This window comes from Pseudophryne corroboree, chromosome 1 (assembly GCF_028390025.1).
Source record: "Pseudophryne corroboree isolate aPseCor3 chromosome 1, aPseCor3.hap2, whole genome shotgun sequence".
NCBI classification, from domain to species: Eukaryota; Metazoa; Chordata; class Amphibia; order Anura; family Myobatrachidae; genus Pseudophryne; species Pseudophryne corroboree.
This window is the reverse complement of record NC_086444.1, coordinates 445702908-445718333: the sequence shown is the minus strand read 5'-3', so window position 1 is coordinate 445718333 and position 15426 is coordinate 445702908. Positions and strand designations below refer to the sequence as shown.

The following is a 15426-nucleotide window of genomic DNA, read 5'->3' as shown; positions in this document are numbered from 1 at the left end:
CGCCAAGTAAATTTGCTGTGCAGTTAGGTATTTTACTCACGGCATTACAAGGTTTTTTCTTCGTTCTGGTGATCGGAGTGTGATTGACAGGAAGTGGGTGTTTCTGGGCGGAAACAGGCCGTTTTATGGGTGTGTGCGAAAAAACGCTACCGTTTCTGGGGAAAAAACGTGGGAGTGGCTGGAGAAACAGAGGAGTGTCTGGACGAACGCTGGGTGTGTTTGTGACGTCAAACCAGGAACGACAAGCACTGAACTGATCGCAGATGCCGAGTAAGTCTGGAGCTACTCAGAAACTGCTAAGAACTGTCTATTCGCAATTTTGAGAATCTTTCGTTCGCAATTTTACTATGCTAAGATTTACTCCCAGTAGGCGGCGGCTTAGCGTGTGCAAAGCTGCTAAAAGCAGCTAGCGAGCGAACAACTCGGAATGAGGGCCCATAGCTCTGAATCTCTTGTTGTTTCTTCTGATCTCTATAACTAACTAGTACCATTGGTTCCAGTCCGATACCATTGGTCCCAGTCCAATACCAATCCACAATCGGTTCCAATCTGATACCATTTGTTCCAGTCCAATACCAATCTACCATCAATTCCAGTCCGATATCAACTACCATTGGCTCCAATCCAATACTAATTACCATTGTCTCCAGTCATATATCAATTACTGTCACTTCCGGTTCAGTTCCAGTTACCATCGGTACCTTGTTTATAGGACTTAGTCTGCAAGTCATTTCTCACAGTTCATTTAGTACTAATTTCAAGTGACTCACAAAGGGGACGCCGATTGGCCTGTTAAGACCAAATTCCCTTGCGGAATACCCTGGTGAAAACCACTGGCAAGTTATACTCCACACATCCCTGCTCTGGGTCTCCGTCAACAACTTGGTGTTTGTTTTAGTTCCCCGCCTTTTACCTCCTGGTATCCTCCAAGCCATCAGCTATCCAGTTCCAAGTCCCAGCTGAGCTAGTGACTCTACTGATGCGAAGAAATTACAGCAGACCCTCTCACTTTCAACACTCTGCTAATCAAGCTCCTCACAGCTCTGACACTGGTTTAGGATACACCCACTTACCAGATCCTGACAATTTTGCTATATCAGTATATGTAAATTAGTTTTTGCCATGTTTACCAGCCATGTGAAATGATTATTGTCTGCTACGGGTCATTAGAGCCCTTTACTCTGTTATACATTTGGTGTTTATTGATGCTTGCTTCTTATTTTTATTTTTTTTCTCTTTTTGTATGCCAGGAAATTTGATTTTATGCCTGATGGTCTGCAGGGGAGCATTGTCCCTGCTTTGATTTATTTTGTTGTTTTCTCTTGTTATTATATTTTCCAGCCTTATCCTCTTTTTCCCCTTTACAACTCTCTCCCCTTTTCTTCCCAGTTCTCTCTCTCACCTGTATGACGCTAGAGTGCACTGGTTCGATTTGCTATCAGTGGCGGATGCTGGTTATTATATAACCTTGTTAGTTTACTATAAGATTATGTTTCAGCATAATGTATATTGCAGGTTTTCCTACTCATAGCCCTCACTAGAAATGTACACACTGCTTAGTTAATCTTTTTTATGTCGAGATCTCGCTTTATATACTGTTTTAGATATGCTCTGAAATGACCCCTCTTAAAATCTGTTTTTGGAATGTTAGTGGGATAAATTCCCTCATTAGGAGGAAACAATTTCTTACCTATATACAGTACTTAAACTGGGTATGGATGTTGCAATGCTGCAAGAAACTCCTCTACTACAGGCCAAAATTTTGAAAGTTAACATCATGGGTTATTCTGTATTGTCTTACACCGCTTATACTTCCAAGAAACGTGGTATAGTTACATTGGTTAAGAACCAATTGGTCCCTCAATAACACATGTTTTTTGCCAAACTCTTTAGGCAATATGTTATTCCTGAGCTTGCTATACAAGGGGATAAATTTACACTGTGCAATTTATACGCACCTAGTGCCTACTCCAAACTTTTTTCCAAGCCATACTTGCCAAACTCAGTCTCTTTATTGATTCTCCTACAACATGGTTCGCCAACATTAACTTGCCATCACTGTTGCCCATCTTTGCTTAGTATACCCTTGTTTGGCTTCTGACCTCCAGTTGGTAAATGTATGGAAGGTATTTCATCCCACCAACAGAGAGTTCATGTGTGTGTCCTTTGCTCATGCCACTTTGTCTTTCATAGATTACTTACTACTGTCGGATAAACTTGTGTCCAGAGTTAAGGACTCTGGTATTGAACCAATTGGGTTATATGAGCATGACTTGATTTCGTTTTCCCTCATTCCAGTGACTGATTGTGGTTCTTATAGACTGTGCAGGATTCCCATCCTATCTAGCTAATTCAGTTAAATGTCAAAATATGTTGGAGGCAAAGTGGCGTGAATATGTGTTTAATAATGTTGATCATGTAGACACCCCTTCCTTCTACTGGCAGGCTGCTAAATCTGTTTTTAGAGGGGAGATTATTGCATATGTGTCCAAACATAAAAGAGATTGTGTGCAGCTATACATACAAGCCAACGCTGACCTTAATGTTTCCATTTAAGACTTTAAATCCTGCACCTCCCCATCTTCCTGTGAAGTATATCAGAAAGCCTAGTCTCATTTTGGTGACGTATTAGATCAACTTGCCTCCCATCACACATTCTGTAAAAATTGCCAATTCTACTAACATGGTAAAAAATGAGGAAGACTTTCGTCTAACTTGCTACATAGCCACACTACCCCTTCTTCTATTTCCTCTCTTTGAGCTCATGATGGTGTTCAGGTGTGGAAGGGCCAGGACATTGCTAACCTGCTTGGGGCTTTTTATGAGGACCTATAAACTCAGCCACGTATAGCTCTGGCTCCGAAATCCGAGTTTTGGGATCATGTAATTTTACCATTGATATCGTCGGCACATGCTGTTACGCACACCAGTGCTAACAGGAGTATACCGGTGTATGAACAGAGAGGGATGCAAAGCAAACGAACTCACAGACAGTATAACATAACATACACAGGAGGTGATGGAATAACTAATAAACACAAAGTGAACAGAGAAGCCCAAAGGCTCAGGAACTGGGTGTCTCCCTAGTGTCAGGAATGCTCAGATGGAATAGAGCGGACAATGAAGCGAGATGTAGTGATTTAACATGTGGAGCACCTGAAATGATGTTGCTAAGAGCAACAGAAAACCCCCCAAAGGGTTACCAACGGGTGTGGGAATAAACTCCTTGGTCAGAGATAGAAATATAGACACAAGAAGAGTATCCACAATCCTAACCCCCACTTGCAGGGCACAGGTTCAGCTTACTGCCACTAAACTGACACCTGGACGCCCTGCACAGTGAGGGAGGATTAAACAAGCAGGTCTGAGAGTACAGCCGCAAACCTGCTGGGTTCACAGAATAGCAAAAGAACCCCAGCAGGTTAAACAACTGAATCCAGTCTTACTGCTAGGTCCGGATTGGCAGAATGAAGTACCGAATCCCAAGGCCTATTTGCAGTAAGCAACAAGTAAATACAAAGTCACACAGTACTAGCTAACTCTCTGGAACTGACTAACAAACAAAGATTCAGCAGCATTTGCCTAGCCTGAGAGGATGGTTTATATAGCAGGTGCTGTCCACGCCCCACTCAGACCTCACAGACTGTGAGCACAAAACCAGCGCCGGATTCCCTGCCGTGCACAGAGCCTGTAACCACTACACAGTAAAAACCCGGACCGGAGTATCAGCTGCGCTCAGGTTACTTCGCTAACACTTGCCTCCCGGTTGCCATGGCGACGTGGCAGCACAGAGCAGGAGATCCTAACAGTACCCCCCCTCTGACGAGGGGTCAAAGAACCCCTACCACCGGGTTTATCGGGGAACTGCGAGAAGAAAGAGCGTATCAGTCTGGGGGCATGAAGATCACAACTGCGCACCCACGACCGCTCCTCCGGGCCATACCCCTTCCAGTGCACCAAAAATGACAGCCGACCCCGAACCATCTTGGAGTCAAGAACCCTCTCAACCACAAACTCCCTCTGACCCCGTATCAGAAGAGGAGACGGTCTTCCACTGGAAGAAGGATTACTAACCGCCAGTTTTAAAAGGGAACAATGAAATGTTTTATTGATACCCAATGAACGGGGCAGATCTAACTGAAATGCCACCGGATTGATAACCCTGGTGATCTTATAAGGGCCGATGAACCGGGGGCCTAACTTATGAGATGGCTGTCTCAACTTCAAATTCTTGGTGGACAACCAGACGAAGTCTCCTAATTTGAAGCTGCAGGGTCTTCTCCGCTTATCAAAAACCCTTTTGGTCACTAATGACACAGACACAAGGACTTTCTTCACTTTCCTCCAAATACCCCTAAGGGTCGAAACCACAGAGGAACCACCAGGCGTGGAATCCAGGGGGTCAAAAGAATTGGCCTTAGGATGATGCCCATACACACAAAGGAAGGGAGAGATCCCTGTAGCAGAGTGAGCCGCGTTGTTATAGGCAAACTCCGCCATGGACAGATGAGCAACCCAGTCAGTATGACACTTGGAGACATAACACCTGAGGAACTGCTCCAAGGACTGGTTCACCCTCTCAGTCTGCCCATTAGACTGTGGATGGTAGCCTGACGACAAGCTCACAGAAATCTGGAGATCAGAACAAAATGCCCTCCAGAATTTGGCCACAAACTGGGACCCACGGTCAGAGACCACATCAAGTGGCAACCCGTGGAGGCGCACAACATGCTGCATAAATAACTCAGACAGGCGTCTGGCCGATGGCAACCCAACCAGTGGAACGAAATGCGCCATCTTCGAAAACCTGTCAACGACAACCCAAATGGCTGTCATCCCCGAGGATTTGGGCAAGTCCACCACAAAATCCATGGAAATGTGGGTCCATGGCTTAGATGGAATAGAGAGTGGATGTAATGGGCCGACAGGAACCCCTCTAGGAGTTTTATTTCGGGCACAAACGTCACATGCCCGAACCCACTGATCCACATCCCTAGCCACCGAGGGCCACCACACCGCCCTAGACAGCAACTCCCGAGTTCTGGCAATACCCGGATGCCCTGCCGACCTCTTGGCATGGAATTCCAGGAACAGTCGCTGTCTTAACCTAGGAGGCACAAACAAGAGACCTACCGGAAGGTCTGGAGGAGCCTGCTCCTGTGCTCTAAGGACTAATGACAAGAGGTCCTGGGTAATGCCCACTTTAATACATGATGGGGACACAATGGGCAATGGCTCCTCGGTGGTCTCTTGGACTGGAGCAAAACTCCGCGAGAGCGCATCAGCCTTGATGTTTTTTGACCCAGGGCGATATGTTATCAAAAAATTAAAGCGAGCAAAAAACAAAGCCCATCGTGCCTGCCTGGCATTGAGCTGCTTTGCTGACTCTAAATATGCCAGATTCTTATGGTCGGTGAGAATTGAGACCACAAACTTAGCCCCCTCAAGCCAATGTCTCCACTCCCCGAGTGCATCCTTTATAGCCAACAATTCCCGGTTACCCACATCATAATTCATCTCGGCAGACGAAAATTTACGGGAAAAGTAAGCACAGGGATGAAGGCGATTATCAGACACCCCCATCTGAGAGAGCACTGCCCCAATACCTATCTCAGAGGCATCCACTTCTACCACAAAAGGACGCTCTGGATCTGGGTGTCGCAGCACCTTGGCCGAGACAAATGCCCTTTTGAGACGGGCAAAGGCCGCTTTGGCCTCACAAGACCAGTGAGCAACATCCGCCCCTTTCTTAGTGAGTGCCACCAAGGGGGCCACTATAGACGAAAATCCAGCGATAAACCGTCTATAAAAATTCGCAAAGCCCAGAAAACGCTGAAGCGCCTTCAAACTAGTGGGCTGCACGCAATCCAGGACTGCCTGTACCTTAGAACCCTCCATTTGGAAACCTTCTGAGGAGATAATATACCCTAGAAATGCGATTTGCTGGACTTCAAATTCGCACTTCTCCAGCTTCGCCCCAAGCTGGTGGTCTCTGAGTTTCTGGAGGACTAAGCGTACATGCTTCCGATGTTCCTCCAGGGAATGGGAGAAGATTAGGATGTCATCTAGATAAACAACTAAGAATCTATCCAAATATTCCCTGAGCACATCGTTCATGAATTCCTGGAAGACTGCCGGGGCATTAGAGAGCCCAAAAGGCATCACCAAATATTCATAATGCCCTGAGTGGGTATTAAAGGCAGTCTTCCATTCATCCGCCTCTCTTATTCGGATTAGATTGTAAGCACCGCGTAGGTCAATTTTAGAAAAAATGGTGGCAGTACGAAGCTGATCAAACAAAACCGAAATGAGAGGCAGTGGGTACGAGTTTTTAATCGTGATACGGTTCAATTCCCTGAAGTCGATGCAGGGTCGCAACGAACCATCCTTTTTACCCACGAAGAAGAACCCCGACCCAACTGGGGACTGTGAGGGTCTGATAAATCCCTTAGCCAAGTTCTCCTGAATGTACTCTGCCATAGCCTGAGTCTCAGGACCTGACAGGGAGTACAACCTGCTCTTGGGAAGCTTAGCATCCGGCAACAAATCAATGGCACAGTCATAGGGGCGATGGGGAGGTAGTACCTCCGCAACTTTTTTGGAGAACACATCCGCAAAATCTGCATAACATCCTGGCAATCCTGGCAAACTTAGCTGCGAGAGCCTGACTGGAAGGCTCAAGCAACTCCTGAAACAATCACTACCCCAACTAAGAATCTCCCCAGAGACCCAGTCAAATTGAGGGTTATGGGTCCTTAACCAGGGTAACCCCAAAACCAATGGGGCAAACGAACAGACAGTCACATAGAAAGACAATTTTTCAGAGTGTGTGGCTCCAATAAACAAAGGAATTTGGCTGGTGCAGGAGGTAATTTTACCCTGGGGCAATGGTTCCCCGTTTAACCCACAGATCTCAATCTCTGATGCCAAAGGTACTGAGGGAACATAGTGTTCCAGGGCGAATTGACGGTCCATGAAAACCCCATCGGCCCCACTGTCAACAAAGGCCTCAGTCCTGACAGTTTGACCGAGGATCTCCAAAGTCACCGGAATGAGAAAAGTCTTTTTGGGAAATTCTGACTTCTGGCCTGACAGGATATTTCCCATCACCCTCAGGCCCTGAAGTTTTCCGGCTTTTCTGGGCATGATACTACAACATGACCTTTATTCCCACAGTACAAACACAAACCCTGCTGTCTCCTCCGCGTCTTCTCACGCGAGGAGAGGCGGGTAGCCCCAATCTGCATAGGCTCCTCGGAATATTCCTCAGAGTCTGAGGTTCCCTTGGGAAAAAAGGAAACTGCGGTCTCCCTTTCAAGCCTACGCTCTCTCAGCCGTCTATCCACCTGGATGGATAACTGCATGAGCTGATCTAAGCTATCAGGCGAGGGATATTGTACCAGTTGGTCCTTTATCTGGTCAGAAAGGCCCCTTCGGTACTGGTTTCTCCGGGCTGGGTCATTCCACTGGGTATCATGAGCCAACCTCCGAAACTCCGTACTATAAACCTCAGCTGGCCGTCGCCCTTGCTTAAGGACCGTAATCTGAGCCTCGGCTAAAGCCATCTTGTCAGGGTCATCATACAAAATGCCCAGTGCCGTAAAAAAAGCATCAACACTTTTAAGCGACGGACAGTCAGGCTGCAACCCATATGCCCAGACGTGTGGGTCTCCTTGTAGCAAGGAAATCACCATGCCCACCCGCTGAATCTCCGACCCAGAAGACTGGGGCCTAAGCCTGAAATATAGCTTACAGCTCTCCTTGAAACAAAAGAACTGCGAGCGATCTCCAGAAAAACGATCCGGGAGATTTACTTTCAGCTCCTTAACCCCTGAACTTGCCGCTGCTGCTGCGGGAGCTCCGCTAGCGGCCTGCGGGGTGTTCATTTTAATGGACATCTCATTAAATTGTCGAGTCAGGACCTGCACCTGATCGACCACCTGTTGCAAAATATTTTGAGGGGTATGCTCCATATTCCCACAAAATTTCAACAGGAGTAAGGCTGCTGAATATGTTACGCACACCAGTGCTAACAGGAGTATACCAGTGTATGAACAGAGAGGGATGCAAAGCAAACGAACTCACAGACAGTATAACATAACATACACAGGAGGTGATGGAATAACTAATAAACACAAAGTGAACAGAGAAGCCCAAAGGCTCAGGAACTGGGTGTCTCCCTAGTGTCAGGAATGCTCAGATGGAATAGAGCGGACAATGAAGCGAGATGTAGTGATTTAACATGTGGAGCACCTGAAATGATGTTGCTAAGAGCAACAGAAAAACCCCCAAAGGGTTACCAACGGGTGTGGGAATAAACTCCTTGGTCAGAGATAGAAATATAGACACAAGAAGAGTATCCACAATCCTAACCCCCACTTGCAGGGCACAGGTTCAGCTTACTGCCACTAAACTGACACCTGGACGCCCTGCACAGTGAGGGAGGATTAAACAAGCAGGTCTGAGAGTACAGCCGCAAACCTGCTGGGTTCACAGAATAGCAAAAGAACCCCAGCAGGTTAAACAACTGAATCCAGTCTTACTGCTAGGTCCGGATTGGCAGAATGAAGTACCGAATCCCAAGGCCTATTCGCAGTAAGCAACAAGTAAATACAAAGTCACACAGTACTAGCTAACTCTCTGGAACTGACTAACAAACAAAGATTCAGCAGCATTTGCCTAGCCTGAGAGGATGGTTTATATAGCAGGTGCTGTCCACGCCCCACTCAGACCTCACAGACTGTGAGCACAAAACCAGCGCCGGATTCCCTGCCGTGCACAGAGCCTGTAACCACTACACAGTAAAAACCCGGACCGGAGTATCAGCTGCGCTCAGGTTACTTCGCTAACACTTGCCTCCCGGTTGCCATGGCGACGTGGCAGCACAGAGCAGGAGATCCTAACACATGCAGACATGTTAGTAGCTCTTATAACTCCTGAGGAGGTTACCAATGCAATAAAAAATGAAAACCATTGAAAGCCCTGGGCTCTAACAGGTTTTCAGGTCAGTTCTTTGAAATTTTGAGTAAGGATGGTTTGTCCCTTCTTGTCTCATTTTTTTTTAATTCTATTCTTTCAGACCATATTGTGCCACAACACTTATATTCTGAAGAGATTAAGGTCCTGCCAAAACCGGGTTGTAACATGGAGCTACCAGCCTCATATCGACCAGTTAACATTGATATTACACTCTATTATTGCATCAGACCAAACCAGCTTCATTTGAGGCCAGCATTCCACCATTAACATTTGTAAGAATCTCAGTGATACAGGTGAACATGTACTAAGCAGTGATAAAAGTGGAGAAGTGTGTCAGTGGAGAAGTTGCCCATGGCAACCAATCAGCTGCTCTGTATACTTTTATAATATGCAAATTATAAATGTTACATCAATGCTGATTGGTTGCCATGGGCAACTTTTCCACTGGCTCACTTCTCCACTTTTATCTCTGCTTAGTAATACTCCCCCACAGTCAGCTTCCCCATCCCCTAACAACTCTCCTCAATTTATTATATCCATGGATGCCAAAAAGGTGAGTCACCTAGTCACTTGGGATCACCTCTACCACACCTTACTCAAATTTGGCTTCCCTAGCCAATTTATTACCCTTCTCAAGGTGTCCAGCAATGGCTATCTGTCCTCCTCGTTTTGTGTTCATCAGGGTACATGCCACAGATGTCCTATGTCCCCCTGCTGTTTGCAATGGCCCTTGAACTGCTCACAATAGCTTTACACATGTCAACTGATTTTAAAGGCATTTCTATTAAGGCTACAGAGGTTAAGATGTCACTCTTTGCGAATGACATGCACTTTTTTGTCTCCAACCCTATATCCTCCATTCCAACTATAATTTCTTTATTGTCCACTCTCAGTTCCCTTACTGGTTACAAAATCAATCTTCATTAATATGAGCTACTACCCCAAAGTGACATTTGTACTGCAGATGTACAGGACAGCGCTTTTGGTCATTTTTGTGACATTACTTCCCACTTCAAATATCTAGGTATCACTATCGCCTTAACATTATCTTTTTGATATCACCTAAACTTTACCCCCATTCTTATGTAGATAGCCAAATTGCTGGAGGCCTGTTTCCACTGTCCCTGATATTACTTACTTTATTAAAAGTGTGGATTTTCAAAATTATCATATCCAATTCATTGCCATTGGTTTATCCATAACCAATGCAAAAACTCTGTACTAAGGGCCTAATTCAGACCTGATTGCTGGGCAGCCCTGTGATCAGATAGTCGCCACCCACAGGGGGAATGTATTTTTCGCTGTGCAAGTGTACGGTCGCATGTGCAGCAGAGCTGCACAAACTGATTTTGTGCAGTCTCTGCGCAGCCCAGGACTTACTCAGCTGCTGCGATCACTTCAGCCTGTCCAGGACTGGAATTGACATCAGACACCCTCCCTTCCAATGCATGGACACGGCTGCGTTTTTCCAGACGGAAAACGGTCAGTTGCCATTCACAAACGCCCTCTTTCTATCAATCTCCTTGCGAGCGCCCATGCGATCGGATCCTTCGCACAAACCCGTCGCTGACCGGCGATCCCTGTTGCTGCGGTCCGTCGTGCCTGCGCACTGTGGTGCATATGCATGCGCAGTTCAGGCCTGATCGCCCGCTATGTGAAAATGCTTAAGGCTTTATTCACTAAAGTCATGTTTTTCAGATATATCAGTGATTGGCTTTTGGATAGAAAAATATACACACACATGCCCCCACTGAATTAGCCATGGTTACTCCTTTTTCAGTTGATGCATTGCGCCATACTCCTAAACAGCTTATTCCTACACACATATACCACAATATTAATTATTTTTCATGATACTTATTTGGCGTTGAAGACTACCTGTTCTAAGCTCTCTAGGCCTTATACCTCATCAAAATCTGTCCCCTTATGGGGTAACCCCTTTTTCCTTACAGGGCTAGACGCAGGGCCGGTGCAAGATTTCTCAGCACCCTAGGCAAAACTTCAGCCTCCCTCCCCCTCCACGCCCCTCCCCATTGGCCAACACAGGAAATAAAAAAAAACACATTGGCATCCACAGGAAAAATAATGACAAACACATTGGCCCCTTTCAGGAAAAAACAAAAAAACACTTTGGCTTCCACAGGGTAAAAAAAACACACACATTTGCCCTAACAGGAAAAAACCCCACTATGCTCTCCAGTACATAATTAGCATTTACCCCTTTATTACTGACAGAACAGCAAATTAATGTGCTCCTGCTAAGTACAAAGGGGAAATGTGATGGCTTCTCCAACATATGCGCAAGGCCCTATCTTAAAGTATCAAAATGATTATTATTGTTTACTTATATAGTGCCACTAATTTGCACAGCGCTGTACACATAACATCAGAATTCATATCACTCCCTGTTCCACTGGAATGGGAGTGATAGTCCCTAAAAAGCAAACACACACACACACACACACACACACACACACACACACACACACACACACACACACACACACACACACACACACACACATATATCCACATAACCTTCACATATGTTTTTGGAGTGTGGGAGACTGGGAGGAAACAGGAATACCCAGAAGAAACCCACACAAACATAAAAAGAACATGCACACTCCACACAGACAGGCCATGACCAGGAATTGAACTCATGACCTGAGTGCTGTGAGGCAGTAATGCTTACCCTATGCCCCTGACCCACCGATTGGATTATAACGTATAAAAAATGTTGCAGGCTGTATGGAGAATACACCCTACAGCAGGTTGGGAAAGGGATCCTGGCACTTAGGATGCCAGTAGTCAGAAGAATGACAGCAGCATCCTGCTGATTAGAATCCCAACACCTCGTAGGAAAGTATGCTAACCCTCTACCCTCCCCTACCTGCAGCCTAACCCCCCTTCCTACAACCTAACCCTAAACCTCCCCTGGTTCCTAACCCTATCCCCCTCCCCATACCCCCCACAGCCTAACTGAAACCCTCCCCGGCACACTTACATTCGGTATGTTGACTCTTGGGATTCCGGCATCGGGATTCTGAGCGTTGTCGGGCAGCGCGTTTTTAGTGTGTGCCGTTAGATTTCAGTACTAATATATGGCAAAAAAATAGAACATGACAAACTGACAAATACTTTTTCTGAGCAGCAGGTACGGATGTCTTGTTCAGTACACTATCTTGTGATATACTATGTTGGTTCGTTAACAAACAGTTTTTATGTTGCAAATATAGGGAAATGTGGAACTACAAGTCCAAGCATATCCTGCCAAAAAGTAGCATGTCATACTGGAAAATGTAGTTTCATATCAGCTACAGGCGACACATGGAAAAAAAAACACTACCTACTTGCAAGGAGGAGAAACGGTCAGATGGAGAGGCAATAAGTCAGCATCCATCACAGTCTATGGACCTACAGGTGTTCCGTAGCTCTGTAGTACAAAGTTAAAAAAAAAGGCTGTAGTAGTATCACATGCTGCTGCTGGTCTCACAGTGATGGTGGTGGGAGCAGGCTGCAGATGCATAAACCACTGGACTACCAGGGCACTTCCTCTAGATGAGGCGGCCCAGGACATAAGTGACAGAGCGGCCTGGGGGGAATGTGACATCCTGCCCCCCCTACACCCCACCCCGAGCAGCCTGTTGCTGTATTAAAAATTACAAAAATAAAATAAAATGATCCTCCTAAACAGCAGGGGGGGGGGAGGGGGGGGGGGGTGCTCGGTGCTGCCATTGAATCTGCCTATACTCTCCTCAACTGCAGGCCTCTAGTGATACAGTATGTGTGCAGGGAACTTTTTTAACAGGGTGTGAGGTATGGCAATACAGGTACTGGATGTATCACAATGAGCCCTGTAGTACACACACACAACCACCCACACTGAGGCCCACACACACACTCATACTGAGACAAACACACAGTGATACTGAGACACACACACACTGACACTCATATTGAGGCAGAGGAACACATACACTCATACTAAGACTGAGACACACTCCTGCTGACACCAATACTGAGGCAAAGGCACACACCCACTCATACTGAGACACACACACACACACACACACACACACACACACACTGACACTCATACTGAGACAGAGGCACACACTCATACCGAGACACACACAGTGATACTGAGGCCCGCACACACACACACACACACACACACACACACACACACACACACACACAGACACTCATACTGAGGCAGAGGCACACATACCATCATACTGAGACACACACACAATCATACTGAGGTACACACTTATACTGAGGCAGAGGCACACACACATACTGAGGCACACACACTCATACTGAGACACACACTGACACTTATATTGAGGCATAGGCACACACACACACACACACACACACACACACACACACACTCATACTGAGGGACACATACACACACTCTGATACTTAGACACACATGCTGACACTCATACTGAGGCAGAGGCACAGACTCATACGGAGACAGACACACACTCACTGAGATACACACACACTCTGACACTCATACTAAGGTAGAGACACACACACACACACACACACACACACACTGACACTCATACTGAGGCAGAGGCACACATACACTCATACTGACACACACTCTGATACTCATACTAAGGTAGAGGCACACACACACACACACACACACACACACACACACACACACACACACACACAGTGATACTGAGACACACACACACTGACACTCATACTGAGGCAGAGGCACACATACACTCATACTGACACACACACTGACACTCATACTGAGACAAAGTCACACACACACACACACACACACACACACACACACACACACACACACACACACACACACACAGTGATACTGAGACACACACTGACACTCATACTGAGGTAGAGGCACACACACACACACACACACACACACACACACACACACACTCATACTGAGACACACACTCATACTGGAGACACACACACACTCATACTGGAGACACACACACTAATATTGAGAAACACACACACACACCCACACACACACACTGAAAAACACACAGTGATGCTGAGAGACACACACACACACACACACACACACACACACACACACACACACACACACACACACACACACACACACTCATACTGAGGTAGAGGCACACACACACACTCATACTGAGACACACAGTGATGTTGAGACACACACACACTCATACTGGAGACACACACACTAATATTGAGACACACACACACACACACATACTGAGAAACACATAGTGATGCTGAGACACACACACACACACACACACACACTCATACTGAGACACACACACTGATATTGAGACACACAGACACTCATACTGAGACACACAGATAGCCTACCACAGTAGTTACCTCCAGCTTAAGTCACAAGAGCCAGTCTCTGAAAGAGCAGGCATGCCAGGCAGCAGAGCCACAGACAGACCGTCGAGGACTGACATACTTGGGGGCGTGGCCTAATCACGGAGGTGTGGCCACGCCCCTTTAAAACAAAAACAAAGCATCAAGCAGCATGGAGCCGGCCCGGCAGAGAGGGGACACGGGACCGGGCGAGGGGGAAACCACCTCTCTGCTCCCCTGCACAGCGGTGCGGTGGTGAATTAAAAAAGACTCACTGGTGGATCCCGGGACTCTGGGTAGTGGGTAGTGCATCAACTGCCTGTCACTGTCAGTCAGCTTAGCAGCGTTGCAGGACTACCCGCAGCGCTGCTATGTGTGTCTATGCCGCCGGGTGCCCTGCTGCTGCTATTGCATGGCTACAGGGCCGAGTGGGGGGAGAGGGAGGGGGCGGCTTACTGTCAAAATGACCAAAATGCTCCTGGCAGCCTCAGCGTACCGCCCCCTCAGGTCCCGGCGCCCGTAGGCAGCTGCCTAAAGCTGCCTAATGGTAGCGCCGGCCCTGGCCTAGACGATATTGCTTTGCTCCAATGGAGAGATAAAGGTATTTCTAAAGTCAAAGATGTGTTTGATCCTGGTGGTATCCTTCTCCCGATTAGTGCTCTTAATAACAAATTTCATATGCCACACAATCAATTCTATATGTACCTACAGATTGCTCACTATGCCAGATCTCTTATGAAACGATTACCAGACTCTGACTCCCCCAATCCTGTCCAGTCACTATTGTCCTTTATCATGTTGCACCCTTACAAAACTAATTTCTCTAACGGTGAGGGTGCAGGGCGCTGGGGGGGGGGGCGCCCTGGGACGCAATGAAAATACCTTAAATGGCTAAAAATACATCACATATAGCTCCTGGGCTATATGGATGTATTTAACCCCTGCCAGTTTTCCACAAAAAAGCGGGAGAAAGGCAGCCGAGAAGGGGGCGGAGCCTATCTCCTCAGCACACAAGCGCCATTTTTTCCTCACAGCTCCGTTGGAGGAAGGCTCCCTGACTCTCCCCTG

At 46.8% G+C, this 15426-nt stretch overlaps 1 protein-coding gene across 5 annotated transcripts in view; it reads right to left on the bottom strand.

The window, feature by feature from the left end:
• LOC134891479 (uncharacterized) overlaps positions 1-15426 on the bottom strand; it is a 220921-nt gene that overhangs the window by 34003 nt on the left and 171492 nt on the right. The gene's annotated exons all lie outside the window — the stretch shown is intronic.